The following is a 9,454-nucleotide window of genomic DNA, read 5'->3' on the forward strand; positions in this document are numbered from 1 at the left end:
GGTCTAATTAAAGTTTCCTGCAGGACATTTCATCCAGAATAAATAATGACATTGCTCAGAAGGGCTCTAGTTACTTTTTTTTTTTTTTTTTTTTCCCTTCCAACTGTGCTGAAAGGGAGGTTGCTGTCTAAAAAAACTGTGCCTGGGCGGAAGAGACAGTTTTATAATTGCATTTCCAGTCTTCTTTGTATTCTTTTGTGTTATATGCTTGTACAAGGAGAAACTGGACAGGCCTCTTGGATAGCAGCCAGGCAGAATTGTCAGAGAGAGAGAGAGAGAGACCAGATTGAAAATGAAATAGGAAGGGGAGAGAGAAATAAAAAATATCAGGAGGATCTCTCCAAACAATGACTTACGAAAGTGAACGTGGAGGAGAAAATACCAATTTCATTTTGTGTCAACTTCTGAGGTTTGAAAATTGTCTTTTGCTTTCTGTTTTGGGTTGGTTTGTGGTTTTTTCTTGTTTTTTTTTGTGGTTTTTTTTGGTTTTTTTTTCTGATTGTGACAGAGGAAACTCAAAATATGGGGGACGTGCTTCAGAAATTGAACTGGGACAAAACATTTGTTTTCTGACTAAAACCTGAACACTGACAAACCAGGGTACTCGCTGAAGAAAGAGATAGCTGAGGCTTCAAAGTTGAGGCTCTGGCAGTCATATTCCTACCCTGGGTGAGAGCAGCGCTGCTTGGCTTGGGATTTCCACAAATTAATTCATTCATTAATCGGTAAACACATATTCTCTCTTGCTGTGAACCAAGCAGAAAGAGGATCAGCATACCCAAATCTAGGGACCGTCTTTTGACCTTCATGCTGCTGAGTGTGAAGAGCTCTTCCAATTTTCCCTCTTCTTCTCATCTTTCCTAAGACCCTGCAGGTTTCAGTTTCCCAGGCTGACGTACTGAAAAGTCGGTATCAAGTAAGTCAGGCCTGCTCTGAGCAGGGTGGGACTAGGTGACCTCCAGAGATCCCATCCAACCTGATTTTTTTGTGTGATTCCCTTAAAGTCAATCACGACAGCATCCATCTTCAAGCACTAGCTGTACTCTTTATTGCAGAAAGCCCGCAAGTCATGGTCAGCCAGGCTCCACAACGGGTAAACAAAGAAAAGAAAGAATAAAAGGGAGGCAACCCCCCCCCTTTGAGCCTTGGGATGTGATTATTTGCACAGGGGCAGATTGAGAACAGCTGAAACGAAAGGAGAAAAGCAAATGTGGGTCCGTGAGAAGCTGAATGGTGAGCACGTCTCTTCCACGCTTTCCTTGAAGGCACAGCGTGTGGATGTACTTTATTCATAATGACAATATGATGTGATTCATAGCAATTGCTTCTTCCCAGTAAATTATTCTAAGATGCGTTGTTGTGCCACGTTGCAATGGCACAAATGAATGATGTTAAAATACTGAGCAGACAAAATGATAACACCTGTTACAGAGTCACTTATAAACCAGAGTGCACGGAGGCATTTGTACCTGTCTCTATCATACATTGTGAGTTACACATCTTAGAATGGTTTATGAAGGAGAAGGCAATTTCTGTTATTCTGTATTAAAACATTTCTCAGTGTTCCCTTAATTTACAGACATCCTCTCTCTGTTTACTTGACATCAGCTCCTGCTCTCTGGCAGGCAGCGTAGGAGAGAATTCACAACTGGCTCAGCACTCAGATTCCCTACCCAGGTCAGGTCTGGGAGGAACAGAGTAACAATGTCTTGATATATTTAATCCTGCCCCGTGGTAGCACATAATTACCCAGGCCGAGGAGGAGCAGGGAGCTGTAGCCCTTTGCGGTGCACAGGGTGGGGACCGGGGCTGTGAGCTGGCACGGGCAGCGAAGGCGTCACCTCACGCGGGTAACGATGTCCGGAATTATCACTGATTGCACAGGGGCTCAACACCCGTGTGGGAGTCGGGCAGGGCAGCGCCCTTGTGGGTTTCCCTCTAAAAACCCAATCCAGCGCTTCCTCGTGCCAGCGGAGGAGTGGCGATGGCTGTGGCTGTCCCTGGGTAGGGCACTGTGCCTTCCACGGGCTCTCAACATGGTCTCGAAAGGCTGACATCATTCACAGAATCCCAGAGCCATCCGGGTTGGAAAAGCCCTCGCAGCTCCTCCAGCCCAACCATGAACCTCACCCTGACCCTTCCCAACTCCCCCAGATCCCTCAGCGCTGGCTCAGCCCGACTCTTCAACCCCTCCAGGGATCCCGGGGACTCCCCCCTGCCCTGGGCAGCCCATTCCAACGCCCAACAGCCCCTTCTGCACAGAAATCCTTCCTCAGAGCCAGCCTGACCCTGCCCTGGGCAGCTTGAGGCCATTCCCTCGGGGCCTGGCGCTGGGGCCTTGGCTCCAGAGACTCATCCCCCCTCTCTGCCCCCTCCTGGCAGGGAGTTGCCGAGGGCCAGGAGGTCTCCCCTCAGCCTCCTCTTCTCCAGACTGAACCCCCCCAGTTCCCCCAGCCGCTCCCCAGCAGACCTGTGCTCCAGACCCTGCCCCAGCTCCGTTGCCCTTCTCTGGCCACACTCAAGTAAATTGAGTGCAGAGGAGCCAAACAGCCCACGGTGGCATGTGGCTTCCCTTGAGGGGTCACTAGACCACACCAGTCCCCAGCCCTCGGCTCCCAGGCGCCCGAGGGCCCAGCGAGAGCAATGCTGTCGGGAGGTCGTCTCCTGCCACACCATTCCTGCAGGGGTGGGGAGAGCACAGCGCTGTCACCACGGAGGGCACGGGCAGGCTTCCCCCTCACGCTGTGCTGAGAGCCTCTACCTCCAATGGCAAAGCCAGAAGCACAGTCAGATGTTTTTTTGCGGGATGGGGAAGAGGCAACAGCTTTTCTCTGATTTCTGAGGAAACTGGTTTCACGCCCTGGCCAGTCATCTCCTGTCAGTTATCTCCCGTGGAAACGGAGCCCCAGCCCAACCAGCTTTACTGGGGCTTTTGGACCAGTTTCTAGCCTTTCAAGTGAAACATTAAGCTTTATTTCTTCTTTTCATTTTCCTCTCCTCCTCATTCTCTTTCCTTGATGCAATGTGTTGGCTCTATTAAGATGCTACCTACAGGATTCTCTCCTAATGCTCACAAGTGCCTCTTCCATCCAGAGGCAGATGGAGAAATTGCTCCTCTAAGCATCAGACACTTAATTAACAATGAGACGAACCCTCCAGTTTGCCTGCTTTCTCACTTATTCATCCTCTTTCGCACTGTCTAGTGCAGCGAGAAAGCATGTAGCAAGGTCTTGACCAAACACTTTGAACTGCAATCATCTTGGGATGCCCAAGGAAGATAATTACCGGCTTTGTTTCTCTTTCCCCTTCCCCTTCTTCCTTCTGATGACAAGGGGATGAAGTGGATACTCAGCATATCTGCCTGTAGACAGCCAGGCCCATTTTTCCCCCTCGCTCTCCCAGCTAAGGGGTCCCCTGTGAGATACACTCCGTGCCCTCCAATGACAGCGCTGATGCCTCTCCTCTAACTAGTCTCATCCCTCTGGGAAGCTCTGGGGAAGTAATTTGGCTCCCACCAAACTCTGAAGTTCAAGTTGTTTCGGGAAGGTTTGTCAGTACGGAGTCAGACAGCAGGGACTCCGGGTCAGGTACCTGGTTTTGCCACGGAAAAAGACAAACCAAGAAGCTTTTAAAAGCCCAGTATTGCCGTGCTCTGCGCCAGCACCATCTGCTCGCCGCAGCTGTGAGCTGCAGCGTGGGTATGGAGCCACGTCGTGGGTGTGTAGGCCAGAGCAGTGCGTCCCCCCAGGGGCAAGGGGAATGCGTGTACCACCCTGGAAAACTACCACTGCCTCTTTTATTGCGATAATTTCTGCTTTAAGACACAGACGTTACTGTTTATCGTCAAACCTGGCCCACTTTCCCTATTACCAGTGGGCTGTAAGGGTTTCCTCATTTTTATGGAAGGAGAAGGGTAATTAATTCCATAACGAAGCGGGCATTAGCTGTGACAACTGCTGCCTGAGGCATTCCCATCCTGTTCTGCAGCATCCGTCTCTGGTTTGACGGCTGTGGACCAGGAGGGTGAGACGGAGTGCAGAAAACAGCTGCAGGAGGTCCCCGGGGAAGGCAGAGTGCTGGGGGGCAGGCGGGGAGCCCCCAGAGAGCTTTGGCTCTTTCCAAGACGTAGCAAGCCTGCTTTGTGACCTGAAGAGTGAGATCTTGAAGAAACATTTCAGCTTCATTGCAGACTCTTCCTAGAAAGCTGGATAAGAGGGCAGGTCCGACTCAGTAACCCACCAAGCTAAGACCCTGTTTGCCAACATCTTCTGCCTCTTTCTTTTTACTTGCAGATCACTGTACAGCAGTGAAAAGCTTAGTTAAGCCAAGCCCTTGACATATTTAAAGCTCTGTGCAAATATTAGCTAATCAATCCTCAAAAATCCCTTCTCTGTACTGAGCAAGTAAATGTTGCTGGGTCTGATCCAGTCTTACAGTGCAACACAGCCTCACCGGTCCCGGGTGCGAGCAGGTCAAAGAGGAGCAGACACACAATCCGTCACATCCCGATTTCTAGGGACAATGACGCAGATTCGCCGATTCCCAGGTCAGGATGAAGGTGAAATGACACCAGGGATTCTTCAATTCACACAACTCCATTTTTCTTCGCTCACAACAGATAATTGGGACGAAACTTTGTCAGTAATCTTTGCCTCCTCAGCAACAGGCATTAATTAAACTTACACCGACTAGTGTCAGATCTGATACCCCGACAAGCCTTGCCTTATATGCGGGTATATAGAATAAGAATGGGAGAGAAAAGGGGAAAGAGGAGAAGAAAGAGAGAGAAAGACAGAAAGGAATTTCACCAGTCCTGGTTCCATCGTCGTTCCAGCCAGCCCAGGGGTCCAGTTCAGGTGGGGCGCAGCCACCTGGAGCTTTGACTTGTGTCTTTTTATAATTCTTTGCCCCTCCTCTGTGTGGCCACTTGGACTCGTTAGGCTAATTAGGCATCACGTGTAGTTTATGCTTCTAGAATTTTCCTTGGTTTTGGTACGTGCGCTGTTTGTACCTTCAGATTCCTCTGGAAGAGATTTGTTGAGCTCGGGGGTCATTGGGGAGTCACTCCCCCCTCCCTGCAGGTGTGACCACTGTTTGACCCCCTCAGAGTCACTCGAGATAGGGAAGTTCGGCCTCTGAGAAGCGGGGTCCCACCTCCACAGGACCCCCTCCTCCTGCTGCACCTCCCTGCCATTACCTGCACAGCCCTGGCGTTTCCATACAAACAGTTTCTCTTGCCAAAGTTCTTCACGGGATGGTTGAGACATTAACCGTGGTTCCAGGGGACCGTCACACAGTCTCACCAGCTCGGAGCAGACGGGCTTCCCAGCATCCCTCACAGCACTTCTACCACCTAAAAGACCTGTTGGCACAGTGGTGCTTTAGACTCGTGTGCCCAAGACTGTTTTGCCACAAGAATTCTTTATTGCCCCGTAATCCAGCATCCAACCTCTACCTCCTCCAGCCCTGCTCACGACCTGACCCTTTCCTCTCTTAACCTTGCCACAGCCACCACCTGACCTTACAAACTGGTTTCTTGATCTCCAGCCATCTCCCTGACTTTGTTTTGTGACCGTGCCCTTGCCTTGCCCTTTGGGTTGGCACGTCTCTGGCTTTCCTTGGTTTCTACCCAAGGGAGATGATTCCTGTCTTAGTTTTCCTCACTCCACTCCCTGAGTCTATAACTTACTCCAGTCTGGTCAAGCTCATTTTTGTAAGGTATTTCCCAGTAGGATCCTTTAGCATCTCAGCTATGCAGTGAAGCTGAAGTACTTGGACAGGGTCTCTTCCCTGGAGAGGCCTGATAGCAGTGGTGGAGCCCAGAGCTCAGCTGGGGAGGGATGTACCTAAGTCCTGCTCCTTATATACTGCATTCATTGCTCTGAAAGTGTTTGAGATCTGTTTTCTGAGAAAGCTGCCACTCTTTTTTTTTTTTTTTCACCGAAGATTCACATATCTTTAAGTTAGTGTCCTGGATCTGCTTCTGCCTCCCTGCCCAGGGTACGCCTGCTTTGGCTTTAGGATCCTGCTTTTACCATCATCTTCTATCCCCCCCTGTGGCTGTTACCCTCTCCGTGGCTGTAATCCCACAATGTTATCCCTGCTGGAGGGAACCTTGCGGATCATCAAGTGTGCATTTGAACCTCTTCAGCCCTGGTAGGCCAGGCTGTCTGTACAGCGAGGAGGGCTGAGGGAGATTTCACACCAAGCTTACGTAAACAGCACAGCCCTTGACTTGCACGATTCCCCAACAGCAGCGTGCTTTATGCACCGTCTTTTGGACTCTGTATTACAAATGCTTTATTGATGCCAGCTGTATCAACAGCTGGGTTCCTCATCTGCAATGGTTTTTGTATAGCCCCAAGTCTTTAGGTTTGCCTTCATGGACCAGGGATCATTAGCAGCAAGAATCCTTCAGATGTTGACTTGGCTAATTTGTCTGTCGATGGGGTCTGTGTTGCAATTTAATGCGAAGCTGAGAATGCAAAAGTGAGTGACTGTTGCATTATCCCGTAGGGATGGCCTTGATGCTAGTTTTGCAGGAAGGAGTTCTTTTTTCAGAACAACTGAAGGTCACCAGGCCACCAGGGTCAGGAGGAAGACAGGACTGCATCCCATCCTCTCCTGAGAGGCCATCTGTGTTGAAAGTTTAGAAAAATCACTTGTTGGTTGGCTGTGCCCTTGTTACTGGGCTGTGGAAAATTATCAGGCTCTGAAGCAAACTCACGGTTTTCTAGTGTCTGAGCACCAGACACTCCCTTCTCTGCAGAAAATGAAGGTGGCCGTGAGCACTGGCCAAGAAAAATTTGCATCAGTGGGTGTTGCAGGCTTTGGTTCAGCATTTTATCTCATTTACTCAGCCTCCAGCAGAGCTAGGCAGATACTGCAAAAAGAACAGGAAAACAAATCTCCCCTCCAGCATCTGCTCTTATGCAGAAGTAAATTCATTTTATGCTTCTCCGTTGCTGAAAGCTCAGAGTGAAACAACAGTGGTGCTGCTGGCTTGGCCATCTGTCTGGGGCTGGGATCTGAGGGCTCTCCCCAGCCCTGCCACGGGTTTCTTGCTTGGCCTCAAATTAGACAAATAAGCTATTTGTGTTTCAGCTTTTAAGCTGTAAAATGGGGATATTACTTCTCCGTCCCCCAGGGATACCTTCTCCCAGCCAGCACAGAAGCTGGTTACTGTGGACAGCTGGGACCCGAAAGAAAAATGCTGTTAGATGTGCCCAGCCACCACGGCATGGCGAGAGCTACCCACAGCAAAGGACTCCTCCCCCGGGGTCTGCTGCGACAAGCGCTAGGACATGGCTCTGTTGTTCCCAAAGCCGCTCCTCTGTGCAGCCCGTAGACCCTCCGGAACGAAAGCAGTCAAGGTGTCCAGCAGGAGAATGACAACCCCTTCACCATCCTGGCTACCCGCATGTCAAAACGACAAGACTTGCGTCTTGACATTCACTCTAAGGCTTCTTGAGCGCAAACTAATTTGTCTAGGTTTTATTTATTTATCTATCGCTTCTCCTGATAACGTGTGTGTTTATTATCAAAATAAATAAGTGCGTGAAATGCAGAAAAGAAGTAATGGGAAAGGGTTTGTCGCAGGGAGTTCCCCCCTGAAGCCTCCGTCTCCTCCTACGGAGGAGACATAAAAGCCTCTTGAGGAAGATAATAGAATAACAAGCCAGGCTACTAAAGTGAGGAACAATCGGGAATCAAGTAAGATAGAGAGGGGGAAAAAAATAGTAATAATAATAAAAACAAGAATGAAAATGATATTTCAACAACACTGGTGCTGAACAGAACGCCGTTTTTAAGCTGAAAGTGTGCTTTGCAGATGATAATAAAAATAATTAACTTCATGACTCTTCTTTATTCTTCCACCCTTTGCTCCCACCTACAGAATCTCGCAGGATCCTCAGACACAAAAGCAAATTTTATCGTGTTGGTTTCATCCTCGGCAGTTTCATACAGCAAGGCCTGGGCTTCATGAATGGGCGTTTGGTTTGTCTGAGAACTAGGCTCTACAGGGAGGAAAGGAGGATTCCTTTCCTTCCATTCTCTTTACAAAGACTTGTTGGAAAAAAAAAAAAAAATCTATAATTTGAAATATGACCCTTCAGCTCATACAACACAGCACGGTAATTTCCAGGTCTCTATCTTTTGTTCTCTGATACTAGCGGATGGGCTGGTTTGGGTCTAGTTTTGCTCCTGACTAGAGGAAGAGAGTGGCATTTTTTTTTTTTTTTTTTTTTTTTTTTTCCTCATTTCAAACAGATCAGCCTTTTTAATCTTCCCCTTTGTGCCTGCCACAAGTCCCTGCTCACCGGAGCCAGACTGGGAAGCACATTCCACATCCTCACAGCGGTTCTTTGCCCCGTCACTGTCACCATCCCTCTCGGGGGGGGCTGAAGCTCTTGCACCAAGCCAGGACCAGTCCTGCCAGACCAGGAGGGTCAAGGCTCTCAAAACCAGTGCAGGAGTGGGACTGTGAGGGAAATGCTCTGAAGAAGAGCTCTCTGAAGCGGCGTAGTCCCCTGCTTTTCTGCTCCTGGACTGCGTGTCTAAAGCAGGAAGGTCGACGACGACATTTTTGGATGAATTATTGTCAGGGCTTAAAATCTGTGCATCTGGGGGACTGGCGGCTGCTGTCATGGCTGGGTCATATTATTGCTGTGTTTTGGCCCAACAAGTTAGCCAATAATCTGTCTCTTGGAAACTGTTTCTTTCGGAGATTTCTGACAATGGAGCCAGGTGTTTCTTTGACAAGTGATTTTACTTCTTTACAAAGCACGTTTGCAACCCTGGGTCCCAGAACACGGTCAGCGTGAAGCAGCTCCCTTGCTTACAGCTCCCCAGACTGCATTTCCTGGGAGGTCCCACAGCCCCACAGAGCATCTTCACCCGCTAGTTCACACCCCACACGGGACCCACTCTTTTTTTTTTTTGGTTCTTCCCAACATGCCCCAGTGCCAAATCTCTCACCAAGGCTTTGCAAGATCAGTCAGTCTCCCAAAAAATTACTCAGCCGAGCTGTGACTTGTACCAGGCCATGCCTTATGCAGTGTCTTCTACAGTTTCAGGTCTCTTGCTCCTCCTGATTGCTCATGACTGTTCTAGAATTCTAAGCAAGATCTCCTGTGACACACCTACTGGCGTTCACCTTTGAACACGACATATAATGACTCAGCTAAGTGTTGCAACACAGAGCCAAGGCATTTATTTGGAAAAAAAAAAAAAAAAACGAATCGGTTGGTTTGCTTTAAATATCTGATCTGCTCTAGTCATTAAACTTAGCGCATGGCTGCACTAGCAAACAAACGCCAGCACTTACTGACGTGTGAGCACACCGTCTGTGTCCTGCACAAAGCCTTTGGGGTCTGCGGGAATCTCTGCCTTGGGGGAAGAAGGGAAGGGAAGGGAAGGGAAGCTGTCGAGGAAAATGGGCCTAACACAGAAA

This window comes from Athene cunicularia (assembly GCF_003259725.1).
Source record: "Athene cunicularia isolate RWA chromosome 12 unlocalized genomic scaffold, athCun1 chr12_part1, whole genome shotgun sequence".
Lineage (NCBI taxonomy): Eukaryota > Metazoa > Chordata > Aves > Strigiformes > Strigidae > Athene > Athene cunicularia.